Source organism: Schistocerca americana, chromosome 6 (genome assembly GCF_021461395.2).
Source record: "Schistocerca americana isolate TAMUIC-IGC-003095 chromosome 6, iqSchAmer2.1, whole genome shotgun sequence".
Classification (NCBI taxonomy): Eukaryota; Metazoa; Arthropoda; class Insecta; order Orthoptera; family Acrididae; genus Schistocerca; species Schistocerca americana.
The window spans coordinates 80,139,391-80,153,768 of NC_060124.1; the positions used below are offsets into that span (position 1 = coordinate 80,139,391).

Here is a 14,378-nt window from a genome sequence, read left to right on the forward strand (position 1 = left end):
TACACAGTACCTTCTGCATAATTTAACACAGCCTTTTTCCAAAAAACTGTGTATTTTTGAATATATAAATAAAAAATTGCAAAAAAATGTTGTGAATTTTCATTACAATTGAAAAAAAATCATCTTTAATAACTGAACTAAAATTTTGTAAAATCCCTGTGTTAAGTTGTAGCCCATATTCCAATAAATAATCTGTAAAAAGTTCAACTTCCTACCTCAAATACTTTGTGAGGAAAGATGTAATTTATAATCGTTATTTTAACATTGCAAGTATAGGGCGTTCCGGAGCCCCTTGAGTGCTTGGCGGGGCGCCAAACTTGAGGCCACAGTCGTCAAGGTTACATAAGAAGGAGGGGGGCTCGTATTTGCCATCCGTCTATGTATCGCCTAAACTTTGTTTTGTGTGTTATCGTATTCTGACTGAGTGTGCGTCGTATTCTCTGCGGCGGACTTTAGACACCAGTCCAGCATTTGCCTAAACGAGCGTGGGAAACCGCCTAAAAACCGCACTCGAGCTGGTCAGTGTAGCAGCCTGCGGTCGTTAACCCTCCGCGCGGATCCGATCCTGTTCTTGTTCATCTCCCCGTTCCGCAAGCTAGCGCGCTGTGCATTGCGCTATACCAGCAGGGTATTATCGTTGCCTGTTTCGATTATCATAAATTATCATCACAGATACAGAGATTTTCATTCACAGTATTTGTGTGGAGGCATACATGTCGTTCAGCCACACCCTACATACTGTAAAAAAAGTAAACTGAAGCTTGCACTCTCGTACTCAAAATCTACACGGTTTTTGGACGATACAGTGTCGTAACCAACGAAAAACTTTAACGCGTCCAGCTTCTCAGTGCTTGTAGAACGTTGGAACAAAGCGGTACTGGACGTCTCAACCACGAGACGTGGTACTGATGATGACGATGATGATGATTGAAAGTTCCTCTCCTCTACTATGAACGCTACTTGTCGAGTTACAGCGGTTTCAGACATCTCTATTAAGGATTCTTGTCGGACGTCAAGAACAGTTTTTGCTATTAATTAGGAAAGATATCCGTGGAGCGAATTACTGACTGTAACGTTTGTCTAGCTTTTAGGCGCACGTGTCGATTTTGTTTCCGCCATCGACGAAGACTGAGGGAAGACTGGAAGCCACTACAGCCGTTAACATACTGTACACCTGTCGCCGAAGCCTAAAATGTGACTAACTGTATAGAGTACAGATCTGTTATCACATGTATAGGAGCGAATGCTGACGACATCATTCGCCTTATGGAGTCGTGTCAGGGCGTCCCTTTTTTTCTGGGAATCCTCATTGAAAAACTGACTGACAAAAAAACAATTTGTAATGAAGTTAGAATCGACCTGCATCGATATACTGCCGTGAGAGATTATTCCGCTAGTAACTCCCAGAGGTGGTGCAACATGTCTGAACCGTTGTCTTTTGTACAACCCGGTCCTGTAACTAATCCAAGTTTTACCAACTCACCAACACATGACTTCCATTACTTCTCGTTGCAAGAAGGCAAGGTGCTCTATTATATATTAGGCAGAGGTCTGTGATGCGTTTCTGCGGCCACGTAACAAGCCAAGAAGCGAAGCTAGCAGCTCATAGTACTAGTACAATGAGGCCCTCAGTGCTTAATGTTCAATGATCTGTCTTCTAACAAAACACTGATCATTTATTTTAAGAAAGTTGCTCTGAATCACTGACCCACATCTATAGTTATAGACTATTGCTTACCTTGCTCTTTCGCTGGTGCCACGTTGTCTTCTGTGGGATATGACGCTGGTCTCGGATCCTGTTTCCGATACGAATAAATATACACTGGTGTAAATATTGTCTTAGTCAGGGGGCTTCCAATGATCATTCAGTGAAATCATGTTGAATTTGAAAAAAAACCTATACTTACTAATATTTGCACACATTGAACTATTAACAAAAGATGACTGTGTGCAACATAATACATAATCAAAGAGTTTACAACCTTGTCAATAACAATCGCTGGTATGTAACTGAACAATTAATAAAAATGAATTTACAGAAATTTAAATAAAATGCTTCATCATTAATTCAGGTATGTTTAATATGGATATTTAAATATGGAACAACTGATTTTTATGAATAAATGTATATACGAAATTATTTATATCCAACTCTACCTATCGATACTCTTTGATCTATTATTGTCCTACTAACTTCATTGCATTACAGTACCTACTGTACTTTATTGTGATTCTGCAGGTCTCATTCCTATATTCTAATCTGCACGTATTACCAAAAGCCCCTCGCCGCATTTTTTTTTCTTCAGCCGAATCTCAGGAACTACCATATACGGTTTCCAGTAATAGGCAATCTGATTCACGAGGAAAGTATGTGTGTATAATTTATCACTATTTCGTGCAAATTGGCGGAACTATGTCTATCAAAGTCCCTCGCCGCTTTTTCCTGTCTGCACGTGAAGGCTAATCATAGGAAGTAGTATATGGATTCTGACACGACTTTCGTTACTGAACAGACTGATTCACGAGAAAGTTTTGTGTTTATTATTTGTTACAGCTACGTCAGACATGTTACTGGGACGTCGTTATTTACAAGGAACCCCTTGAGTGCGAGGACGCAAATTCCATCTCTAGTAAGCCTCATTTGAAAGTGTTGCGTTAACAATCATCACAGAAAAATTTTAGCTGCTAATGCCTCACCATGCGCATCAGGAAGGCAACAGAAAATGAATGTGTTTGAGGTGCAGAGATCAACCTTTTGTGGGATGTATGTACTATATTTCACAAAATGTTCATTGCTGACATTCAAGAAATGTTAAAACCAAACCATTAATTTGCACAATGAACACGGAATAAAAATCGCGTGTCACAGTGATCACAAAGGTTCGCACCATCTAGATCGCAGGCAAATTCCTTGGAAGTCACAAACCGCGCAGGTCGTGCAGCTAGGTATCAGCTCTTAAAGAATGCATGTAGAATCATACTGGTGTAACGGTATGATGAAAACTGATGAAATGTGACGGCATGCTATCGGATGCGAAATAACTTGTACAGCTTATCGTGAAACTGGTTATCCTTTAAGGCGCCGCTGCAGATAGTGCGATAATATGTTTTATAGGCATGGGAAACAAAAAATCCAGAAGCTGAATTGGTCCAGTGGATCCAAGTGGTATGAACTGCAATGTCACACTCCCAGGCCCGGAATCAAGGGAAAGCAAGTTATTTTGACCAGCTTTAGGCCGAAAGCAGTGCTTTGGAAGGTAGGAGGCGAGGTACTGGCGGAAGTAAAATTGCGAGGACGGATCGTGAGTGGTGCTCGAGTAACTCAGTTGGTTGAGCACTTGCCCGAGAAACGCAAAGGTCCCGATTTCGAGTCTCGGTCCGGCACACAGTTTTAATCTGCCAGGAAGTTTCAAAATCAGCGCACACTCCGCTGCATAGTGAAAATTTCATTCTGGAAACATCGTTGTAGTTCTCATACGACCATTTTCCCACTGCTGCTTGCTGTGGTGTAAATATTTCTTACTGCCCTTGTTAGATCACGTTCACGATAAAGAATCTTAGGGGTTAGAGCACCTCCAACTTCCCACAGCACAATAAGTTACTTTCCAGCCCATGTACTATCCAGATTAAATGTCAGCATAGTTGTATGCAAATGCGTTAAGACATTGATGTTAGTTAATTGTGATACAACTCTCTCGGTACATATAATTTCCGGGGTTTATTTCATATGCATTTCCTCTTCTCATCCCGATTAATAGGAGGTGGAAATAAAAAATGAAAATAAGAAAAAAACCTTACTGAACAATGGGGTAAGTTTGTTTACATCATCTACAAATTTTCGGGCTGATTTCGCAGTTTGCTGTGCATCACCAATATGCGAGCATACATTGCTACCCTTGAAATCACTGTAATCTATGTCGCGTAGAACTTGATGTGCATAAAGAACTATGTCATTACCACACACATCCAGTAAATTGTATCGAGCATCCTTGAAACACACAGACGCCACTTTTTGTAACAAGTGTGCCTTTTCCTCCCTTGAGTATCCGTAGTTTTCTTATGCGCTACACGGTCTTATTGCTGTGGACTTATTCGAAATCTGTTCATAATTGTTTCTTTACTGCGCTGCGGATGATCTTCCGCGTACGTAATTCGCACACCGATTATTCTTTACTGGGGTTCGCTCGAGACGGGATTTGTGGCTGGCTGTCCGACAAGGATGAAGAACTACATAGCCCGACAGCTGTTCCAGTGTCACATTCACTTATTAAGCACATATCGTCATCGAGCGTATACGACACCTCCTTTTCCACTGACTTATCTTGCAGAAAGCTACTATTTCATCTGGCACTTCTTTATCACTCTATGAAATTCCATTGGGTTTTTTTTTGTGACGAAATGTCAACTTCGGCAAACGTTGTTGTAGATATAATGCAATGTTTGCCTTGTTTATCGCGCAATTGCTCTGCTTTGTATCGACATCACTAGCACTGTAGCATTGTTGTGAGTTTCTCGTCTACTAAACAGTTCAACTACGCTCCGTAACCTTATGCGGTGCTTACCGTTGGATACCCCCAGTTCTGCACCCTATTGCCATTAGCAGCCAATATTGTGGTTGCATGGTCAACAATATGGGGCGCCGAATGTCGTAAACATCGGTAGTCTTCTGCGACCACACATTGAAGGGGTTCCTTTTTAGTGCTAGCCATGTGAAGCCGGCGCATATCGCTAGTCTATACCATGCAAGCCACCACACGGTGTATGGCGGAGGATACTTCTAGCAGTGTCTTTTTCTGCCCCAACCATTATTCAGTCCGCAAATAACGTGTGGTAAGAATAATTGTGGGTAAAGATCCGTATCAAGTAATACACAGTTCGACTGTTCCTGGAAGGTTTGCTTTCAAAGTTTCAGCAGTTAACATCTCCGTGATGCACAATGCCTCTCTTGTGGTGCCTGCAATTGGAGTTTGCTGAGCATCTCGGTAACGCTCTGGCGCCAATGAAACGACTCCGTGACGGAACACACCGCTCTTTGTACGATCTTCTCTACCTCTTCTATCAGTTATACCTGGTAGAGATCCCAGACAGGTGAGCAATACTCAGTAATCTGTCGAGCAAGCGCCTTATAAGCCACTTTTTTCGTGGATGAGCTGCATTTCCTCAATATTCTTCCTACGAATGTCAGTCTGGGATCTGCTTTTCCCACTATTTGTTTTATGTGGTCACCCCACTTAAGATTCCTCTGTATAGTTATTCGTAGATATTTTACAGTAGATACTGTTTCCAGCGGGATGTCATTAATAGTGTAGCTATACTATAGTGGATTTCTTTCCTGCGTATGCGCAATATGTTAAATTTATTCACGTTCAGGTTCAACTGCCAGCCCCTCTGCCATTCATCAGTTCTCTGGAGGTCATTCTGCAAATCATTACTGTCTTCTGACGTGCCATCTTCTTACAGGCAACTTCATCGTCCGGAAACAGCATAAAGGAGATTCTGCGGTTATCCTCTAGATCATTGTTATATACACTGTAAACCATGAAGTCCTATCACATGTAGAATGTAGTCCTATCACACTTCCTTGGTAGAAGCCTACTCCCGAAATTACCTTTAGATATGTAGGGTTTGTTACATTACGAGCGACGTGTTGAGTCCTTTCTGCAAGGAAAACTTGAATCCAGTCGCAAATCTGGGCCCATATTCGGTAGCCTCGTATTTTTTGACTGAACGTCAGTGCAGGACGATGACAAATGCCTTCCTGAACGCAAGGAACACGACACCAACCTGAGCGCCGTTGTCTACAGGAGGAACAAAGCAAGCTGACATTGGGAAAGTCCCTTTCTCCGGAATCCGTGTTGATTTTTATAGGGGAGAGTTTCATTCTCAACAAACGTCACAGTTCTTCAGCATAAAACATGTTCCATAAATCTACGACAGATTGACATCAACGACATAGGCCTATAATTGTGTGCATCTGCCCTACGATCAATTTTTAAAACGGGAATGACCTGCGCTTTTTTCCAGTCAATGATCCGACGATAACAGTCTTTCTGTAAATTCATCCTGATTCAGTCAATCGTAAGGAAATACAGAACTTATTAATTGTGCTAGAAAGTTGGAAGGTTAATTGCCGTATGTGTATTGTGTGTATATTGAACCGGAGACCTAGAAACGACGGAGAGGCTTCGTCCCCGCCGTAGCCCTCAGTGGTACACATTACACAACCCCACAACAGGCTACAGCAGTCCACCCACCCCACCGCCGCCTCACACCGCACCCGGAGTTATTTAATTGGCGTACTTGCGGACGTTCTGCCCAATTATTTCTATTTTATGCATATCATGGATACAACCGTAGCCTATCAGATAAAGAGTCAGCGACAACTGACCGGTAGTCTGCGTGACGTCACGAAATGAGTGCCGAGCAGCGTACCAATCCCTCAGGCATGAGGACCATCGCCTGCATTTGAGCTTTACTCGAGTTGTGTTCGTTTCAAGTTTTTCATGCCGTCGTATTGGGAAACAATCCACAAACTGACGGGAATACTAGGTAAATAGCAAATAGCATATTTTTTTTTTAGTTACTGTGTGCTAGGTCGTACTATAAATTACAGGACGAACAAGGAGAGAAGTACTACAAAATTTTCGTTTCCAAAAGACAGAAACAATCGGGATAAATAATTGCGAGCATTCATCGTGCAAATTTCAGACTTGGGAAGAATTGTATACTTTGCGCCAAGAATTTCGCTGAGAAGCACTGAACTACGTTTGAGTGACTTTTCCCATAAAATATCCACGAATTTTGTGTTAGTTTACAGACTTTGTGTCAAAGACACCCCATTGGTTTTTTCCCCGATGAACCAATGCATTAGTGACTTAATTAGCGATATTTGTTAGATAAGTTTTACTAGAAAGCTAAAGTTTGTGAAGGAGCAAATTAAAAATAGTTTACTTAATCGAACACAATACTCCCCACAGACTATCCTGTGAGCTTCTTCAGTGTTTTTGTTTTATTTTTTTTTCTTTTAGAAAAACTTCAGGTAACATGTAGAACGAAGTCGGATTAAAAGCCGGGTTGCTCTTTTAAGAAATCAATGTAATTGGTTACATCCACACAAGAAAACTGTGAATGTCATTTTAGGTGGATACATATTTTGCCAAAGGCTACTTACCGAGGTGGACATTTAGAAGCAATCTCGGAAAATAATGAAGTTGCTACCAAACTTCAAGTATATATGCTGAGACTTATTTATTTTCCGATAATGGTGTGATTGACCCTTTTTCTCCAAAGGCACGTCATGCAAATAAGCTCAAAGATCTTACTGTGAAGGTCATTGAAATAGTACTAATAGATGTGCGGTAAGTTACTTAACCCTTTCAGACCTGATTTTTTTTTGGATGATTGGACATTTTTCTTGATGTGGTAATGCTCTTAGGTGATTTTTAATCATTTTAGATGCAAGATTTATACAAAAGTATATACCTGTTTTCAAAATGCACTTCGTACACTTGGTTTCTTTTTATGGACTAAAATAACCAATTATGAAATATTCTCTGTTGTAATAAATAAAATGATCATTCAGTAATTACTAGGCATCCACATCCGTGCATTCTCCTGGCTACGAGCTGCTGCGTACTGCTACATTGACATACTTTCATTTTCACAGTGGTGTCCAATAGTTGGCAGCAATTGCGCATGATGAAAAGGTGAACGTTTGCAAACGTATACTTCAGGTTTCCGTTGGGGGAAAAATGCTTCTGTTGCAGCTTGGACATAGTAAAAGCTAATGTACACAGTTGACAGTCTGAAAGGGTCAAATTTTCCATACAAGTACTGATTTACGTGTAGTGGTGTGTGTATGTGTTTTTTTTTTCAATTTTCATTTTGAATGTTTGCTTTCCTGTGCCATTTGATACGAAAATCGTAATTTTCACGTTAGGTCAAGTTACAGGACTGCATACTACACAAAAGCTCGAAACGGAAACAAATTTTAAGTAATCACCTGTGAGCTAAGTTGCATTGATACGTTGTGTGTGCTTCATCATCATTGACACGCAAGTGTCAACTAAAACACTTGCAATTCGGCTGCCGAATCCCGAAGGGGATATCCCGGCCGACAAATGCCATGCGATCATTTCATTTCATTTCACTGCTAAAAGTGGTTATAATTTTAATTCCCCTTTCTCAGTTCCTCTATAGCTGTTACATAATCTGTGTGAAATGTACAATGTGAGTTTGTTTAGACGTTTGCACCAAAATTTCACACAAGAAATCGCACAGCATACCCCGTCGTGTCTGTGCATAAGCGCTCAGGCCGTGACGTGACTTGGTAGTCGCAGGTCTTTGACGAAGGCCTCGGTGCAACGCGGCCGGACATTGAGAAGCACACGGTTAATGAATCACGCCGAGAACATCTGTGAGATTGTGGTTAGAAGGCAGAGGCAACTCAGTAGAGCAAAAACCAGTATAACAGATACCTAGCGATGTGTATGAAATAAGTGAATTGTAAAAAGAAATGACCGTCAGTCTTAAGGGGCTCTCAGACATTCAGTAATATTGTCAAATTGCCAATATATTGGCTGTCTGAGGGCGTGTATTGACCTATGTTAATACTAAAAATGTTGTCGAGCAATATTGATTGGCTTCAAAGTATTCTCAGTAATGCCAATACATATTGAACGTGTGAGGGTCTAGTGTTGACGGTTTGACAGTGTTCTCCAGTCAGATGTTGACAGAGCTTAAGGAACCAGTCACGCAGCGTTAGTATGTACTGTTTATTTTTCAATACTCCGTCGTGTATATCATACCTTAGATTCAGTTTTAAAGAAGTCTTTTGACACAAAAGAATTTTAAAATTTCTATGCAAGGGTAATCTTTGTATATAACACTTTAATGTGGTCAACGGAGGCGTCAATATGACACTACTTAGTTCATTAATACGAAAATATAGTATTGATTAGTGTATTATACAACAGTTTGGAAAGACGCCCGCATTTCCAAATATACGTCATATATCTGCAATGATAGGTAAGAGGTCTGTTAAATGTACGTCAGTCTCATGAAACTATCACAAAGAGTAAAAAAAAAAAAAAAAAAGTTTTACGTTAATTGCCTGGACAGGTCTTTTCCAGGCAGATATAACTGCTTTACAGGTTTCCACGGAGAATTTTACTAATTGCGCTGGCTGATATTACAGAACTAAACTTCGAGCATTAGAATGACCTGCCTGTCGCCCAAATCTCTCTAAGTTATTCCTCTTGTCGACTGCGACTGCCTCTCCCATTAATGTATTTTGCTTTTGTATTTTATGTTGTATCAACGCTAATAACTTGACGTACAATGTAGCGCTCATCGGAAAATAATTTATGAAGTATTTCGGTGTCGTGGTTCTCATTTTAGTCAGAAAAATTAGCGGAGGGGTGAAGTGGACTGGGGTAGTCGTCGTGGGGTTGTGGACCACTGCGGCTGCAGCGGGAACGGAGCCTCTCCGTCGTTTCTAGGTCCCCACATACAATACAATACACCAATACAGTAAATTAACATAAGACCAGAAGCTCCTTTTTTTTTCAACCATTCTCGTGCCCATTCCGTCTTTTTTCATTGATTTCTGTTGCTCGCAAGCTGTAACTAATATAGCTGCAAAAAATGGCTCTGAGCCCTATGGGACTTAACATCTATGGTCATCAGTCCAATATAGCTGCAGCACACGCTTACTTTTGGGTGTCCGGCATCTTAACCTTGTGAAGTTGCGTTGCCAAAGGACAATTTTTGTCATTGTTATTGAAAGCATGAGGTCGCTTCAGTATATTGAAGGTTTCAAAAAATGGCTCTGAGCACTATGGGACTCAACATCTTAGGTCATAAGTCCCCTAGAACTTAGAACTACTTAAACCTAACTAACCTAAGGACATCACACACACCCATGCCCGAGGCAGGATTCGAACCTGCGACCGTAGCAGTCCCGCGGTTCCGGACTGCAGCGCCAGTATTGAAGGTTTGAAACTAGAATTGTCAATAAATAATGAACGTGTGCAAGGAAATTTAGGGACCTGGAGAGATTAACTATCGTGTGTTTTGCGACAGGTTTGTTTCATCCGTCACTTTCGGAAACAGTCTGCACAGCGCGTGTACAAGGCCAGCAGTAGTTGGCTTCTCGGTAGGCCAGCGGCGCGTCTCGAGTAGGAGAGAGAGAATGCGCGTCCGCAGGACCATCAACAGCGGGCCGCAGACGATTAGCATGGGCGAGGAGCGGAGAGGAGTGGAGAGGTGACGCGCTCACGGCCGACCACTACCGCGGTCAGGTGGGGAGAGCCGCGCCGAGCCGCGCGGAGTTGGCAACACTGCGGCAGCTGCGCTGAGCCGCTCCTCAGTTGTCCGTCGCGTGGCTCGCCGTCGGGGCTGTCGCGTTCAGTGTGCGTGTGTTTTCGGGTGAAATAGCCGTTGCCGGTACGGCTCGCACTGCGAATTTGGTCGGTGATTAAGTGGCAATCCGTGTGGCTCCAGTCAGTGTTTGTGTGTTTATAAGTATGAAGCACGGTAAGTGGGTTATGCGCTGCTATGTGATGGGCCGCCCCCGCCTCGTGGCAACGCTGCCGCCGGTCGGATCCGACGGATGGCCTGTGGTGGCCTGGCTGTGTACCTGGCATGGCAGCCACAAGGTCGGCCGGCATTCCAGCCAGGACCCCAGCCCGCGGTCACTTCCCACACGATCAGGCAGGCTATAGCTTATATCAATTTACGAACTCCGCAAGCCTCTGAAACAGAAATGTAATCAAATTTAACGTGAACCACCAATATGTTTATTCGTCAGCAAATTTATGAAATCGATTTACATCCCTCCCTCCCACTTCCGCTCACTACACCATACCACAAAGTTCAATGACTAATCCTTTTATAAAAGCTTGGATCAAACACTTAACTTATGTAAAAAGTGTGGAAACAGTATCCCACTGTACCGTCAAAGATTATAAAAAACGTCTTTTATAAAAAAAGGAATTTCATAAAGATCTTTTGCAACGTAATAAGGGCTTTCGTTTTACCATCAACTATAGAAAATTGAGGTTCTGTTTTACGGACGGTTCTTGACCCCCAGCCCTCAGCCGTGCATCTGCGGAAGTTCTGTCAGACAGCTGTTACGTAATCAGTTGCAGTTGCCAAAAATGATAGCCACCTTCTAATGTCGTTTGGTGAATGTCAGCTTCGTGCTAACATAAACGGCATTGTTTTCTCCAGACAAATATCGAGTGGCAACCTTCATTTGAGACCAATGTGTAGAAGGGATGTGCATTCACCGTGACGGTACTAAGCGAATTGAGTGCGAAGGATGGAGAGACTTGAAAGTAGGCCTACGTATGAAGCAATGTCGAAAATGCTGGAAGTTTTCATTGTATGTCAGTGTTAGGTAGTACTGAAACGGGACTAATAAGATTTTTTAGTTTAACTAATGTCGTTAGGTTGGTGTCACAATTTTAAACTGTAGTGCAATGTAATACCCATTGTTGCTGCTAATAATGGAGAGAGCTTTGGGAAAAATATGAAAGTCGTTGTGATAACTTGACCTTTCGTCTCCTACCATGAAGCTGATACATGCATTACTTAAACAATCTGGAAATTCAGATATAGGAAATACTGTAAAAATATTTTCTATTGATTTAACTAAAAATTACTACCATCAGCCCTGCGAATTTGTTTTGCGAACCTGAACTTCACTGAATTGTTACGTAAGTGAAACCTTGTGGATTACTGTTCTGTTTTTGATTATCGTTCTCGATTGCGCTCGACGTTCACTGTGGTTTTCTAGTCTTCTTACAGGCTAATGAGAATTTTCCGTTAAGAGATCAACAATTGTTACTCAGTATCGGAATGTTGGGAGTCGAAGTCACTGTATGAGTTTAAACTGACTCACTGGACTGGCATGCTAGTACGGATTTTCCTTGCCAACTTTCCCTGCAGCAATTTCGAACAGCTAAGTGAATCAGCGTAATTCGGTCTATGGATGGCGTAATCATCTCCTGGCGTAAAATGAACCGTGATTCGACAAATAATTGTTTTTACAGTGAATTCATCATATTATATAGCATTCTAGTCAATACACATTAATAACGGGATTTGTAGATGCCACCAGAAAGTTGGTTATTAATAAGTTTTGTGCAAAGTATTCCATTTGAATTTTGTCGCAGGGTACAAACTCGTCAGCACGGGATTGGGGCAAATACAGATTGCCGAACAAAACATAAGTTATACAGCAATCGCTAAAGCCATGGTATTGTCTCATTGCGATCAGCCTAGTAATGCTACAAGTGGCTAAACGAATGGTGTAAAACAAAGTACTTCTAGAGGTTTGAGAATTACATGATGAATAAAAACTATGAGTGTGAGTGCGAGATTGGGGAGGGGGGGGGGGTTGTAGGACGGTCACTTCCCCTTACCCATTTGCAGACGCCTATGTACGTGGGAATGTTTCCCACGGGGGAGGCTACCCACAGTTAGGTCACAGCTGGGGCCAACGCTGGCTTGCATTGTGCTGCCACCCTCCCCCAGCGGGGTGGAATAGCAGCACACCTGGTTTACGCTGGCGCATGGCAGCAGTCCAGTGCTTAGCCCTTGGCGGGATCTTCCGGCTCGTTAATTTATCTCCCTCTGGTCACAAGCGGAAGTTCCTTCCTAGCGATACTGCAGTGACATAATCAGCTGCGCGATGTCGAATTTTGTGATCTGGCGATTCAGTGATAAATAACCAGTTTCTGATTTCATAATTATTTTTGAGTATATGCCGAATATTGATAACAGTACCTGAACTAATGTCAACAAGGCTTGCCGGTAATGCCGCCGTTAGTTTCAGTTAGATAACGTTCTTATTTTCCGCGTACGAGCCGGTCAAGTATATTTAGTTATTACAGAATAATTCGTTGCCGTATGCTAAGACAAATACAATTTTTTTCATGTTATTCTTCCTTTTTGTTTTCGTTGTAAAATATTATACAAATATTGCAAATGTTACGGTATTCGTAGTAGCTTAAGTTCAAGACCCTTGCACTCACTGCTCATATGCATAATTTAGAGCGTAGCAATAACAAAAATGTAATGAGTCAATTGGCAGCGTAGTGGAAAACATATGAATGCGCATGTAAACCCACGAAAGAAAAAGTGAAAATCAAACCTATGGGACGTTGAACGGCACATGGGAACACGGAATAAAAACTATTTTATTGTGTGGAGAAGAGTAAAAAAGTCTCTCATGAGCTTTCGAGGATCCCAAGATGATACTTCAGGGAAAAAAGATTGTAAGTGTACTGAATAAGTGATAATGAGTTTGCATGTACCAACGACGTTAGTTGTGCTTCTGGTTGTTATGTCGCGTTAGATGAAACTAGATAAATGTCTGTAGTGTTACAACTTAGTTCACGCCGTAGTTTCAGGCATAAAAACCACATAGCGAAATATTTTAAGTCATGTTAATTTTTCAGTCGTCGATGAATTAGACAATTAAATCGATAAACGACTGTACTGTAATGGTATAGCGCCCCATGATCTCTCCCCTTCGTTATGGAAACTGTATTTGTTAGAGTAACATCGCGTTATCTTCAAACAACCCGACAGTTCTAAAAACTACTCAGGACATCATAATGGTTAGGCTATTACCAATACTAAATAAAATGTACTGTGCCGTCGTGTACAAGCGACATACATTTCATAAATTGTAAAAACGGCAGCTATTAGGACTATATAGCGTTAACAAGGAATCTTTTTCTGCAACAGATAGCTTGTTTCGTTTGTTGATGTGAACACATCTATAGGTGGTTTTGGTTGTTCTTGAAGTATTGTTTAGTTTCTTATTCACTTTAATTGCATCTGCATTCCAACATATATCCGAAACCAAACCCATGCAGTTTCTCCTTCCATTGTGAACACTTTTTTACTGAACTCGTAACACAGAAACAAGTGAAAGCTAGTTGTTGGATCGTCAAGACACTAGCACGTCACACAGTGTATTCGTAAAGTTTCTTCACACTGTCAGCGGAAGCCCAGAGCTCTTAGATGTTCTTGTATTATATATTACTAACGAGATTCTGTACATATCCGTAAAATGTGGGGACTACTGAAGAACGGGATACAACCCAACCACGTGTATTGTATTTATATTTTCAGCGTGTCTGCTTAATTTTGTATGATTCCAGAAATAAGTGACCAGCGGAACATGACCAGGCCCCTCTCCTCCGTGTTCGGCCGAAACTCACAACACCGAAGTTCTCTGTACATAATTATGTAGTTGTGTGTACTATATTGTGCATACACGCCAAGTAACGAAAACGTACCCAGAAACGCATGGCCTAAATTAAAACATCAAATTGTTTATTTGTTGTGAATCAGAAAACGAT

The 14,378-nt window shown here is 41.6% G+C and overlaps 1 protein-coding gene across 1 annotated transcript in view; it reads left to right on the plus strand.

Moving 5' to 3' along the window:
- The first annotated feature begins 10,384 nt into the window (after nucleotides 1-10,384).
- The window catches only part of LOC124619328 (protein numb), a 238,225-nt gene continuing 234,231 nt past the window's right edge, over nucleotides 10,385-14,378 (plus strand). The window contains exon 1 of the mRNA XM_047145637.1: nucleotides 10,385-10,536. The gene's annotated coding sequence lies outside the window, so the exon portion shown is untranslated. The remainder of the gene's footprint in view (nucleotides 10,537-14,378) is intronic.